At 36.5% G+C, this 15,330-nt stretch overlaps 1 long non-coding RNA gene across 1 annotated transcript in view; it reads left to right on the forward strand.

Annotated features, from left to right (window-relative positions):
• LOC114608625 overlaps positions 1–4,605 on the forward strand; it is a 16,839-nt gene extending 12,234 nt beyond the window's left edge. The window contains exon 2 of the long non-coding RNA XR_003709394.1: positions 4,359–4,605. This is a non-coding gene — a long non-coding RNA (uncharacterized LOC114608625). The remainder of the gene's footprint in view (positions 1–4,358) is intronic.
• The last annotated feature ends 10,725 nt before the right edge of the window (positions 4,606–15,330 follow it).

Genomic DNA, 15,330 nt, shown 5'->3' on the forward strand with positions numbered 1-15,330 from the left:
TCCCTCCCTCCCTCTCCCTCCCTCCTTCTTCCTCCCTCCCTCTCCCCCTCTCTTTTTGTTTTTCTCTACTTCTGATTCTGTCATCTGTTCCTCTCTCTGTCTCTCTCACATTGCATTAGCCAGCAACTCTTGAACATGGGATCTTCCCCGGGTTGTGGTCTATATACTGGGTATCACACTATTTTAAAAGGCCCTTCTCCCTCTCCATCTCCCAGAAGCTACCCAATGTCCATAACTCTTCAGCTAGGAATAAAACATCATGTTCCCCATTTCTAATTTCAAATCTGTTCTCAGTGAGTTGAAGCTTTGTCACTCATCTTAAAAACACACAGACTAGCTACATTAATAAGAATGTTATATCAGAAATGGCCACTTAACTTCTGGTCCTAGATCCTAAGATTCAATTCATCAATCATGCTTTCTAGAAAACTAGGAGCTAGACCCCGAGCCTGAATGTAACAGGACATTCTGTAAACAGAACTCTCAGCTAAAAGGTGACAACAGAATAGCACTCTTGTCTCCTTTATCAGCTACTAACAGAGTTCAGGTCATAAAGAACCGAGCACCACACTTCGCTGAAGGAAACTTTCAGGATATTTCAACAACTAGCCCTTTAAGAATTCTTAATTGACTCCTCTAACAGTACTAAATGGAAAGAACCCCCTCCTTTCCTTTGTGTAGATTATTTCAGATCCATTACATCTCTAATAATACAGTTTCAGTTTTTTTTTAAACTATCATTTATTACATAGAGGCAGTGAGCCTGAAGCATTAACAATTGTAACTATGTCATCTGTATATGTATAGTTATATGCTGGAAAAAATATAGACAGTATAATACATGATAAAAACTATTTGTAATTTCATTATAGAATCGTGTAATGAAACCTTTTTTATTTATTTTTATTCTATGCATATGAGTGTTTTGCCTGCGTATATGTATGTTTTTAACTAAAATATTTTTTTTATTTTTACTAACATTTAATAGTCAACAGCCTAAAAGCATTTGCTAAAATGGATATAAAATGCATAGCATGAGTGTTCCTTACAATTAAGAAACTCTAAACATTCGGAGAGATGACACCATCCACCTCTTTTTTTTTAATTGAATATTTTATTTACATTTCAAATGTTATCCCCTTTCCCAGTTTCCTCTTTGCAAACCTCTTATCCTATCCCCTCCTTACCCTGCTTCTATTACAGTGTTCTCCCACCCACCCACCCACTCCTGCCTCACTACCCTAGCATTCTGGGGCATAGAGTCTTCGCAGGACCAATAGCCTCCACTCCCATTGATGACAGAAAGAGAAATATTTATTTATTTATTTATTTATTTATTTATTTATTTATTTATTTATTTTGGTTTTTCAAGACAGGGTTTCTCCACGCATCCCTGGCTGTCCTGGAATTCACTCTGTAGACCAGGCTGGCCTCGAACTCAGAAATCTGCCTGCCTCTGCCTCCCAAGTGCTGGGATTAAAGGCATGAGAAACAATTCTTTAAGAATTTCACGCAATGCGATTTTGATATTTATCCCCATTACTTTATTATCCCTTCCTAGATCAGCCACCATTTCTTGTCTTCCATACTTTGCACCTTTGTTAAAAATTTAAAGCAACCTTGAGTTCACTTAGTGCTGACCCTGTATTCTCAAGTATAGAGTCATTCAATGAAGCATGATCAACCTCCAAAAGCCCACACTTGCCAGGTTTCAAATGCCAGTGGCCCCTTAGCTCAAGATGGGACTTTGTTATCCTCCCCACTCCGTGCTGAGATTTTGTCTGCTTTTGTCATACACAGGTCCTGTGAATACTTTTATAGCTATCATGAATTTATGCATTTTACAGCCCTGTTGTTTGCAGAAAATTCTAGTTTGTTTTAGTCATCTTACCATCTTCACCTCAGTCTTCTACAATATTCCCGAGCTATGGGAGAAAGGAGTGAGACACTTTGTGAATTCTGTCAAAATAAAACTCTGATTGATAAATTTACTTAAGCTATTATATTAAGTTTAAAATTTCAGAAGTTAATTCATAAAAAATGTGTCCAATTTTTTAAAGAAAACTGTTTTTTCCAACACATTGCCTATGTTAGTCATATGCTAGTCTTAATTCAAAACTAAATAGAAAGTATGGTGACATTTTAGGGATTTTTGAAGTATGACAATAATGGAAGGAAATGGCAACAATATACTTTATATTATAGAAGGAACAAAAGTTATTTTGAGTCATATTCTAATACTCTATTTCTACAAATTGCTTCTTTATCAAGACAAAATGAAAATTATGAATTCAGTTTCAAAATTATTTATACTTCTTTGATGACTTTTATTAAGTAGTTCAGGAAAAAAAATATATCCCATTGGTCTTCCAAATTGCCTTATTCTGTTTCACGTACTTTGTGTGGGATTTGCATGAGCCTTTAAAGCTGTTTTGTATAGCGTTGTTTTTTTGGCACCAGTGTCACAGAGTGCCTCACTATTACTCATGTCAGAATGTTCCTACAACCTGGGAATTTCACGGAACAAAAGCTTTGAGCTAAGCACACCTGTGGGAGCTGAATGGGACAAAATCAACCAAGTGTTGCCTAAGACTGGTGCTGGTAATCACCTGTGTGCTTGAGGCATGCCTGACTTTGTTCCACTTTTATAAAGTGTTTTCTTTTCTTTAGTGTTTTTCTTTTCTATTATATTTTTGAACATACCTTTATACCAGGTAACACTTATTTAAGTTCACATTCCAGGATATACAAATCACAGATGTCGTTGAACAAAACAAACACAAGTCAGTAGTCTGTATATTTATTCAATAATACTCAGGTTTTCCTAATTATGTCTTAAAATAAAGCATATGAACTTATTTTTTCCTCTGGAAAGGATTTTGAAATTCTCCTTTGTACACTAACTTTAAAAGTTGAAAAAAATGTGTCTGTCTATTAAAATCTTTAAGACTAATGATTCAAGAAGTACTCTTCATTAATGAATTCCCCCATGCTGGAATTTTTAAATTTCTTGATCTTGGGAAGGGTGCACATGGATTAGAACAGCTGGTTCTAATCTTCTGGATATTAGCTTCTCCCTTTCATCTCTTTTCTAATGCTCGCTGATCTTATAGCAGCTGAGATAGTTGTTGGACTCAGGGCCAAGATACAACTGTCACTTCTCAGCACTTCAAATCATTATCTGTATTAACTGCAACCCACTGTGCAAAGAGACTTCTCTCTTGCCATGGCTGACAACAGCATTAAACTATGGATATACACTTCAGAAATATGGAGAAGGCAGCTTGATACTACATTCATTCAGCAAAACAACCATTATTCCATGATCTCTTCACTCATGGGCTTTTGGCCAGGTGAAGCTAGCCTCTGTCAGAGCATGGTTCAGGAACAGAGTCATGTGGGGAGAGTGTTGAGTGCTTATGAGAAAACACAAAGGAAAGATGAGAAAAGTCTTATGACTTCAGTTTCTTCAAAATATAGAATTGTTGGATTGTGTTTTGTGTTCCTCGAAGGTATAGTGGCCAGGAATGGGTTTACTTCAGATTATTCCTTATTGCATACTGCTGTTTTATTCCTCCTTGGAAAAATATTTCTTTGCCGTATGTGGCTTGTCCTTGTGATTATATACAGCTTGAAGTCATGAGAGCTTTACTCATGTGTTTTTGCTTAACCTTCTGAGAATAAGTTTTTTGATGCTAGAATAAAGTTGGCTGTTGCACGACACCTGTGTCCACCTCATATAATGGCTCCATTCTCTCAGGTTCCACCACCTCTAGAGCAGTGACAGGCAACAAGTTTTCAATGTGACCACTCCTATAACAGGAAAAACATCAAGAGATATAGTAAATACCGTAAAAACATTATATTCTTATACAAGTATTTGAAACAAATAAGATCTATTTCCTTTCTGTCTTAAGAATGTAAATTTCTATCATATTTCTATAATTTGTCTTTGACTCTGAGCCATGCTAGAGGAATAGGACTCCCTGAAGGTTCTGTTGACCTGTCAGAACACTGCAAGGATCTCTGCTGTCAGGAAGACTATCCTTGGCTGTTATCACTAGATGAACCTTGGCCTCTTTGCAGAGATCAAGAGGTCTTCGGTAACCAAGAAGCATACAAGGAACACGAGTCAGAGAAAGGAAAATTCCCCCAAACAGTAAATTAGGAATCAGATTGAAAATGAACTTGGGCTAGCTTATTGTCCTGAGAAAATGTTGTTAATTTATTTAAGGTTACACAAATAGTTATTTAAAAACAGCTGGCCTCTGAAAAGTAAAACTAAGTTTCTGGAGCTATGTGCCTGAGTACTCATAAAGTGGTAAGCATAATGAGAGCTGGATTTTTCTCTATTTCAGATCTTTCTTGACCAGAGGATCATTTTCTCCAAAGGTAAAATGAAGAAAAAAGGAACTTTCTAAGATCCAGGCAATGGTTGCAGATAAAACCTACAGTGAAAAAGCAGTGGTTGACAGCTACTCCGAGGTCTAGAGAACTGGAAGAGATGCCTTGGAATGATAATAGCTAGATATATGAATTGATTCTTTCTATAATTGAATAAAATTGCCTCTATTCTAAGTCTGCAACGGACTATTTGACAATGTACACATTTTGTGTGCTCACATGTGTGTTCTTAAGGCTCCAACTCAAAGTAATATAGCACAACTCATACTCCAATACAAGAAGGTCCTGGTGTTAACAGAATCATATCTACAGTAAATTCAGTTAGGTTTGAGTTTATCTTTCTAGCACTTCCTATACTTTAATGAAATACTGAAGAACTTATACACTTTTCCCTTCAAAGAGCATGAATGTAGAAATAAAATTAAATAAAATATAATTTTCATTGAGTAAGAGTAAATGACAGTCTTCCAAAATTTGTCAGATGCAGATAAATATTTTTCAGGTAAATTGCATTTGATATAAGTGATATGTAAGGGGAAATAGGAAAAATGGGGAGGAGATTTTAATTGAGAAATGAAGAGAGGGATCAATATAGAAGGAGAGGAAAGGGGAAAAAGAGGAATAAATACGACTAAGGATGTTTTAAAAATCATTAAGGAAACATTATTTATATTTATCTAAAATTATATTTAATACACACATAAATATTTATATATCTTTATTGCATTTGGAATGATAATGTTCTCAAAAACAATATAAATTGATATTTTAAAAAAAACTATATAGAAATGAATGATGTTAATAATCTATAATGAAAAGATGAACAAATATAAAACTGGTCAAATTATATTACTAACCATGCAATTACTATAAAACTATATTAAATACAAATCTTTGATGCTTATACAAGAATAGACATGAAATCATTGTAACATAATGGTTAAAAATAGACAAACATGTGTTACTCAGTATTCTTTAAAGGAACAGAACTGATAGAATATATGTATATATGTATAAATTTATTGATAACTGACAGAATATATATATGCATATATATATATGTGCATATATGTGTTTGATTTTTAAGTTTGAATTCTAGGTTCTTGTCCAGGTAATTCCAACAGTGGCTGTCTCACATAGAAGAGGCTGAGAATCTTGAAGACTTTTAGTTCCTAAGTCAGGTTGTCTAGCAGTTCTAATCTTGCATCAAAGACCTGGAGGATCTTGACAGTTTTCAGTCGATGTCGGAGTCCTGAAGAAGTTAGTTTGCATATCAATAAAGGAATGCCACAACATCATGATAGATGGGCTTGCCAGCAAATGATGCCAAACAGTCAAAGAGCAAAGTTTCCTTATTCTGTGTCAGATGGTGCAGCCGAGGTTCAGAGTGGGTCTTTCTGTTCAAATACTTGTAAGCAAATCTTTCCTGGGAGTGCTGAGCAGTTGGGTTTTAGTTGATACCAGTGCAGACAAGTTGGGATCCCCCAAGATTGACTGTCACAAGTCAGTTTGACACACTAATGACATCTCCTCATCCCATGCTTAATTTTCAAATGAGAACAACAAGCAGGTAATAATTTCACCTAACATAATATAACTAGCCCAAAACAAAATCAAACACATTTTATATTTAAGAATAGATGTCAAAGCCATTGAGGAATGGTTAGTCTTTTAGTGTCTCGTGACTTCAATACGATAATTACACAGTTAGCCACCAATACTCTCCTAATCAATGGTGTGTTACATGATGAAGAAATTAAGGAAAGAAAGTTCAAATACTGTCTTAACATAAGTACACAAACATGTTCTTAATGAAATAGGACAGAAATGTTCATGTCAATTAATGTCCTCATTTCTCAACTGGGTCATGTGGTCTTAGGTGTGATTACCCAAAGGTATTTATTTGGGGAGATTTATCAGAATATCACTGGTGCCTCTTAATATGTGTATGTTGCATACTAGGGCAGATGAATGAAGACTCTGGCAAGGAGATTTGATGCCTCTCGAATTATACAAACTGTACAGCATAATGCTTTGAATACGCTTTATATATCTACTAATTTAGCTACCTATGCTTTCCTGTCTGAATTTCTTACATGGCAGAAAACACACTGCAATTCAAATTTACAGCCAAAATTAGGATCGTAAAATCAATTCACAGCAAACATCTTGAATATATAGCTTCCACGTACACAAATCTCATCAGAAACTTAGTTTTTTTTTCCATCGAAACGATTAATTTCTAGGGAAATAATGAAAGCAATCTTCAAAGAAATCCAATCTATAGTAATTATCTCAGCTAATGAATGGGTCACACAGTGAGCAAGCTGTATTGAGAGACTCACCCATCTGTTGTATTTTGAAACTCACTGCACATTTGGCAAACAACCCAGTGTTAAGCTCTGATTCACCAAGCTCCTTTATCTTTTAAATTATATTAAATAATTGGTTTCATGTTTTGGCTGCTTTTCTCATTTTACTTTTTGTGTGTGTATGTGTGTGATTACGATTATGAATGCAATCAACAAAGCATGGTATCTTGGTAGCTGTTTTCATCTACCTAGCAGTCATGCGGAAAACAGTACTTTGCATTTATCACATGGGATACAGCATTAGGTAATGCTGCCAGTGAGCCTTTTAAAGCGATTATATAAAACAGAGAATGGGTGGCCTCCTCTCGAGTTTCTAAATCAGAACCTCCAGGGAGAAGCTTGAGAAATTCACTTGCTTGACGGATCTTCTAAAATGCAGAGCAGTTTTGGTCTAGAGAAATGGCTATAAGAATGCTCAGTGCAGGGATATACTTTGTCTCTTTATACTTTTGTTTTTCTGTATTCCAACTTGAAAAAAGAATTTCTCCATAAAATTTATGACAGCTTGTTCTTTTCTGCATGAATAAAGGAAAAGAGGACAGAGGACAGTCAGTGACTAATAAATATGCCTCATTGCAAACTTACCTTCTTCATCTTCTGTTGGGACGGTATATACTTTACCAGAGACATTCCTTTCTAATAAATAACCTTTCAGATGGACACTATAAACTTGAATTAGCCTACACAAGTTTGAACAATGCTATTGCCACCACTGCTTCAAACCCTAAACTCTAAACAAGCACCAATTGTTCATGCTACATTTTACAGGTGATAAAGAACTGACGTTCATAAATCTCATAGTAGGCTCTTAGGCAATTTCCCTGAAACTTTAGAGATTTCATAATGATTTCAGATCAGAACTTTTACATCGCCATTTGTGCCCCATTACTTATTTTTAGGATGTTTTTTGTATTGTATTTTATATAATTACAGGTATAATACTGAAATGGTTAAGAGTGTTTTTTTGAAGACAGATTTAGATTTGAACCTTTAATTTACACTTCATGTAAAATGGCTGTGGAATGTTTTTTCTAGACAGTCTGGGATGATCTATGATATAAACAAAATGACAATAAAATATGAGAATTACATATTGTTCTGGGGGTGGAGGATGGCTCTGCAGGTAACAATACTTCCTGCTCTTCAAGAGATTATTAATAATAATCATACCACTCTTGTAGGAAAACCCATGACTACCAGTAATTCCAGTTCCAGGGCATCTAACATTCTCTTCTGTTCTCTGTGTGTACACACACACACACAAGTGGCATCACACAGGAACACAAATAAAATAAATCATTAAAAGACTAATTATAATATATTGATTAATTTCAAATTAAAATATATTCTATTTTATTATCCCATCCCATAGTAATTAGACAAATTATTATTTTTTTGTAAATCAATGAGGAAAGGTTGAGTTTCACAAAAGATATGGCTATTTCTTTTTTCCCCTGACTTCTTTCCTTCTTAATTATTTTTTTATTGATTATTTTATATATTAACATTTCAAATGTTCTCACCCTTCACGGTCTTCTCTCTGCAAACACCCCACACACTCTCCCACCTCCCCTTTGCCTCTAAGAGGGTGCTTCTCCACCCACCTACTCTTGCCTCACTCCTCTAGGATCCCCCTTCTCTAGGTTAAGCCTCCACAGGACCAAGGGCCTCTCTCTCATTGATGCCAGATAAGGCAATCCTCTGTTACATACGCAGCTGGAGCCATGAGTCCCTCCTTGTGTACTCTTTGGATGGTGGTTTAGTCCCTGGGAGATCTGGAGTGTCCGATTAGTTGACACTGTTCTTCCTATGGAGTTGTAATCCCCTTCAGCTCCTTTAGTCCTTCACCTAACTCTTCCATTCAGGCCCCCGGGCTCAGTCCGATGGTTGACTGTGAGTATTTGCATCTTTATTGGTCAGGTGCTGTTAGAACCTCTCAGGAGACAGCTATAACAGGCTCCTGTATGCGAACACTTCTTGGCATCAGCAATAGTTTCGGTGATTGCTGTCTGTGGATGAGATGTATCCCAAGATGGGGCAGTCTCTGGATGGCCCTAACTTCAGTCTCGGCTCCATATCTTTTGACCCTGGGTTTCTTTTTTGACAGGAACAATTCTGGATTAAAAATTTTGAGATCCCAGGTGGTCCTTTCAAGTTCTATCTCCCCTCTGTTGGGTATTTCTGCTAATGTCATCCCCAATGGGTCCTGGGAGCATCTTACATCCCTGGTGTCTGGGATTTTCTAGTGGTTCTCTATTCCCCACCCCCTACTACTACATATTTCTATTCACTGTCATGGCCCTCTGGACTTCTCTCCTGCTTTTCCCATACCTGATCCTGCTCCCCTGTCCTGTCCAACAAAGCATTAAACATGGTCCAGGAAGATCACCTAAGAGAGAATGGGGGGGAAATGGGCGAATGCAAAGAAACATGGCTTGTCTATAGGCTGATCAAACCATTATTTTTACTTTTTTCACACAGGGGTTAGATACACAAAAAGGCAAGATGTGGGGAAGGGGATGATGCAGGTATTCAGGCAGAGTACAGATATCTTCCAGAACAAAGAGTCAGCTGAGTGAAGGTTCAGGGAACAGATCACTGTGACTCTGCCTATGATTCACTTGTCCTTATCTAAGTTGGTTCTATCCACCAAGATTACCAATCTACAAGATCTATGACTATTTAGCCTGGCAGTTTTCCACCAAAGCTGCTTGTTTATAATAGATTATAGCTAGCTGTTTCAGTGTTTTTCCACAGAGACTCAAGACTTTGTGTTAGGAGGCATGTATGTCAGACCTATTGCTGATGTTAGGCCTTCAGTGTATAAGCAGGGCTGGCCCTGATACTCCCCCTTTTTCCTCCTCCCTCCCCTCTCCCATCCAAGTCTCTTCCTCACTCTACCTCTCATTAGTAATTTATCCCCCCTTCTAAGTAGGATTGAAGCATCCACACTTTGGTCTTTCTTCTTGTTAAGTTTCATATAGTCTGTGATTTGTATCATAGGTAGTCTAAACTTTTGGGCTAATATCCACTTATCACTGAATACATACCATGTGTATTCTTTTGGGTCTGGGTTATCTTACTCAGAGTGGTATTTTCTGGTTCCAACCATTTACCTGAAAAATTCATGAAGTAGTCGTTTTTAATAGCTGAGTACACTGTGTAAATGTACTATATTTTCTGTATCCATTCTTCCATTAAGGATCATGTGTTGTTTCAAGCTTCTGGCTATTATAAATAAGGCTTCTATGAACATAGTGGAATGTGTGTCCTTGTTATATGTTGGAACATCTTTTGGGTGTATTCCTAGCAGTGGTATAGCTAGATCTTCAGGTAGAACTATTTCCAATTTTTTGAGGAACCAACTGCCAGATTGATTTCAAAAATGGTTTTACCAGCTTGAAATCCCACCAATAATGGAGGAGTATTCCTCTTTCTCCACATCCTCACCAGCATCTGCTGTTACCTGAGTTTTTTATCTTAGCCATTCTGACTGATGTGAGGTCGAATCTCAGGGTTGTTTTGATTTGCATTTCCCTGATGACTAAAGATGCTGAACAGTTTTTTAGGTGCTTCTTGGCTATTGGAGATTCCTCAGTTGAGAATTCTTTGTTTAGCTCTCTGCCTCCCCCCCCCCCTTTTTAGTAGGGTTATTTATTTCTCTGGATTCTAACTTCTTGAGTTCTTTGTACATATTGGATATTAGCCCTCTATCAATGTAGGGTTGTTAAGGATCTTTTCCAAATCTGTAGGCTGCCATTTTGTTCTATTTTACAGTGTCCTTTGCCTTACAGAAGATTTTCAATTTTATGAGAGCCCATGTGTCAATTACTTACCTTAGAGCATGAGACACTGGTGTTCTGTTAAGGAAATTTTCCCCTGAGGAATATATTCGAGGCTCTTTCCCATTTTCTCTTCTAATAGATTCAGTGTATCAGGTTTTATGTTGAGGTTCTTGACCGACTTGGACTTGAGCTTAGTACAAGGAGATAAGAATGGGTAAATTTGCATGTTTCTACATGCTGACCTCCACTTGAACTAGCACCATTTGTTGAACATGCTGTCTCTTTCCACTGGATGGTTATGGCTTCTTTGTCAAAGGTCAGGTGACCATAGGTGTGTGGGTTCATTCTGGGTCTTCAATTATATTCCATTCATCTACCTGTCTGTCTTTGTACCAAAATACTATGCAGTTTTTATCACTATTGGTGTGTAGTACAGCTTGAGGTAAGGGATGGTGATTCCCTCAGAAGTTCTCTTATTGTTGAAAATAGTTTTTGATACCCTGGTTTTTTTTTATTTGTTTGTTTTTAACAGATGAATTTGAGAATTACTCTTTCTCTGTGAAGAACTGAGTTGGAATTTTGATAGGGATTGATCTGAATCTGTAGATTGCTTTTGGTAAGATGGCCATTTTTACAATGTCAATCCTGCTGCTCCATGAACATTGGAGATCTTTTCGTCTTCTACGATCTTTTTCAATTTCTTTCTTCAGATACATGACTTTCTTGTCATCCAAATCTTTCACTTGCTTGATTAAAGTCACATCAAGATATTGGAAGGCTACTGATTTTGTTAGAGTTAATTTTATATCTAGCCACTTTAAGTTGTTTATCAACTAAAGAGTTCTCTGGTGGAATTTTTGGAGTCAATTCAGTATACTATGTTGCCATCTGCAAATAGCAATTCTTGACTTTTTCCTTTCCAATTATTCCTTTGACTTCCTTTTTTTCCCCTTTGACCTCCTTTTGTTGTCTAATTGTTCTGGCTAGAATTTCAAGTACTATATTGAATACATAGGGAAAGATTGGGCAGCCTTTTCTGTCCCTGATTTTAGTGGGATTGCTTCTAGAAAGTCTTTAATTTCTTTATTTATTTCTTCCCTAACCAAGTTGTCATTGACTAAAATGTTGTCCAGCTTCCATAAGAATGTGTGCTTTCTCTTGTTTCTGTTGTTATTGAAGACCAGCCTTCCCCTGTATATGGTGATGATTGAATTCATGGGATTGATTCAATATTCTTGTATCTCCTGAGGCTTGCTTTGTGTCTGATTATATGGTCAGTTTTGTAGAAAGCATTATGAGGTGCTGAGAAGAAGTTATATTCTTTTGTTTTAGAGTGAAACTTCTGTAGATATCTGTTAAATCCATTTGGCTCATAACTTCTGTTACTTTCACTGTGTCTCTATTTAGTTTCTGTTCCATGATCTGTTCATTACTGAGAGTAGAATGCTAAATTCTCACACTCTTATTGTGTATGGTTCAATGTGTACTTTGAGCTTTTGTACTGTTTCTTTTACAAATGTGGTTGCCCTTGTATTTAGGGTGTAGATGTACAGAATTGAGAGTTCATCTTGATGGATTTTTCCTTTGATGAGAATGAAGTGTCCTTCTGCATCTCTTTTGATAACTTTTGGTTGAACATCTATTTTATTGGATATGAAAATGGCTACTCTAGCTTCTTTCTTGGGACCATTTGCTTGGAAATTTTTTCCAGCCTTTTACTTTTAGGTAGTGTTTTTATTTGTCATTGATGCGTGTTTCTGTATGCAACAAAATTCTAGGTCCTGTTTATATATCAAGTTTGTAGCCTATGTATTTTTATTGGGAATTGAGTCCATTGATGTTTAGAGATGTTAAAGGCCAATGATTGTTTTTTCCTGTTATTTTTGTTGCTAGCGGTGATGTTATATTTATGTGATTATATTCTTTTTCATGGGAGTAAGTTCCCTCCTTGTGTTGGAGTTTTTCTTCTATTATCATCTGTATGGCCTGAGAAGTGGCAATTAATTGTTTAAATTTGTGGTTGTCATGGAATATCTTGGTTTTTCCAACTACAGTGATTGATAATTTTGCTGGATCTAGTAGCCTGGGCTGGCATTTGAGTCCTCTTAGGATCTTTGTGACATCAGTCCAAGATCTTCTGGCTTTCAGAGTCTCTGTTGAATCATCTACTATAAATCTGGTAGGTCTACCTTTATATGTTACTTGGCCTTTTCCTCTCACTGCTTTTAATATTCTTTCTTTGTTCTGTGTTTCTTTTTCTGTGTTCTTTCTTTAGTGTTTTGATTATTATGTGATGGGAAGAATTTCTTTTCTGGTCCAATATATTTGGTGTTCTGTAGGCCTCTTGCACATTTATAGTCATCTCTTTCTTTAGTTCAGGGAAGTTTCCTTTTATAATTTTGTCAAAGATGTTTCTGGACCTTTGGGCTGAGAATCTTCACTTTCTTCTATACTTATTATTCTTAGGTTTGTTCTTTTCATTATGTCTTGAATTTCCTGGGTATTTTTTGGTTAAGAGCATTTTGTACTGTGTATTTTCTTTGACTGTTGTGTCAATATCTTATATGGCATCTTCTATGCCTGAGGTTCTCTCTTCTATCTCTTGTATTCTGTTGATGATGTTTGCATTTGTATCTCCTGATTATTTTCCTAGGTTTTTCATCTCTAGGGTTACCTCCCTTTGTGATTTTATTTTATTGTTTCTATTTCTATCTTTATATACTTAATGGTTTTGTTCAATTCCTTCACCTGTTTGATTTTGTTTTCTTGAAAATTTTTAAGGAATGTATGTGTTTCCTCTTTAAAAGCTTCTACTTGTTTACCTATGTTCTCTTGTATGTCTTTAAGGGAGTTACTTATGACCTGCTTAAGGTCCTCCGTCATCTTCATGAGATGGGATTTTTAGGTCAGAATCTTGCTCTTCAGGTGTGATAGGGTATCCAGGGCTTGCTATACTCAGAGAACTGGGTTCTGATTGTGTCAAGTCATAGTGGTTCTGTTGCTTATGTTCTTGTGCTTGCCTCTTGTCATCTGGTTATCTCTGGTTTTAACTGGCCTCATTGTTTCTGACTGAAGCCTGTTCCTCCTGTGAGCCTGGTTATGATGGGCCTCTTCAGGTCAGGCTATCTCTAAGTGTGGAAGGGAGACTGGAGCACCTGATCTGTGAGCCTGACTGTGGAGGACCTCCTGGGAGTGAAGCTATCTCTGCATGTGGGTGAAGTGGGCGTGGCTGAAGCAAATGATCTGCTCCCAGACACTGTTGCAGATTGGACTGAAGATGTATTTCCAGCAGGGTGGGAGGTCCTGCATCAGCTGTGCTGTGAGGGCTCCTACTTAACCAGGTATTGAGGTGCGGGCCGGTCTCACCTGTGAGCCTGGTTGTGGCCGAACTTCTTGGAGTCAAGCTGTCCATGATTATTTCTTATAGATATGATTTGTTTCAAAGTGAAAAATATAGCCCTTACCGTAAAAGAAATGATAGTTTATTCTGCAGATAAATATGAGTGACGGTAGCTCAAGACCACAGATCTAGATTAGCCCAAATATTATGATGATAATTATATGACATAGTATTCTGCCTTCAAAAGTTTCAAAAGATAAAATTTTATCAGGCAGGATGAGGCCAGGGACATGTACCCAGACAAGTCAGGAACAGATTCACATCAAAACAGGGCTAGGAGAAAGGGGCCAGCTAACACACCCTTTGAAAGTCTACTCAGCCAGGGCTTATCTGGCTTTGATGAATGGATACCATAAGACATGCTGAACTTTTCAAAGCAAAGAGGTCATGAAGTGTTTAATGAGATTTTTCTATTGTTATTAGCTATCAAGATGCTTACATGATAAAGATTCAGTTAAAAAAAACAGAATAAAACACATAAAACACGTATGGTTTCTGTTTTTAAATTGGTGAATAAGGTAAAAACAAAGCATTGTCGATTAAGTGAGTGGTAGTATTTTGGATGATATAAAAAGATAAAAATAATCATTGAAAAGTTAGGAAAAATGTACACTTTATGTTTTTTCAATCTATATACTGTGCACTTAAAATACTTGAATAGTTCAAGCTTACAAAGTTATTGATGTTAAACAGAGTTAAACAAAATTACTGAAAAAGAAAGCCAAAGTTACTTCATTGGACTAGTGAAGGTAGATGATTTAGGCAATCCATTACCACACAATTAGTCCAGGTCATTAATGCTTATAATAATAAGCATTATAATAATTTTACTATCAGATTATGGGTCACATTAGCATATTAGTCATGATAATAAGGCAAGTAGGTAAATGTGCCTGCCTTAGCTTATTTTTTTTACCCTGAGAAGAGTATTCTCCAAGTGGAATTGTATTTTAATACCTACAAATATTTTATATTAACTTCTACAAGATATTTTTAAGCATTAGAACACATGTTTCATAACTTAAAAAATTTATAAACCTTGTTATGAAGCAGCTATCTCCCTAAGCAGAGATGTGTCATTTCTAGGAGTTTGCACTTGTACTGTTTGACTTTCTTTGCTGCTGTTGAAACAGGGACCTGTTTGTAGCTAAGACTCACTTGTAAAAAGACAAATTCGTTAACCACTTCCCATCTCAGCTATGGTTGAGGGTGTGTTTACATTGTAAATGAAGTCTCTATCCCTTGAACAGGTAAAGGAAAAATCCAGAGCCCATCAACCAGGTTTAGTTTGGAGACAGTTTTGGGTGCAATTTTACATAGGTTGATATTACCTACAGGCTGAAAACCTTTTTACACAAGAACTTATGCA

This window comes from Grammomys surdaster, unplaced genomic scaffold (assembly GCF_004785775.1).
Source record: "Grammomys surdaster isolate TR1022 unplaced genomic scaffold, NIH_TR_1.0 125928, whole genome shotgun sequence".
Lineage (NCBI taxonomy): Eukaryota > Metazoa > Chordata > Mammalia > Rodentia > Muridae > Grammomys > Grammomys surdaster.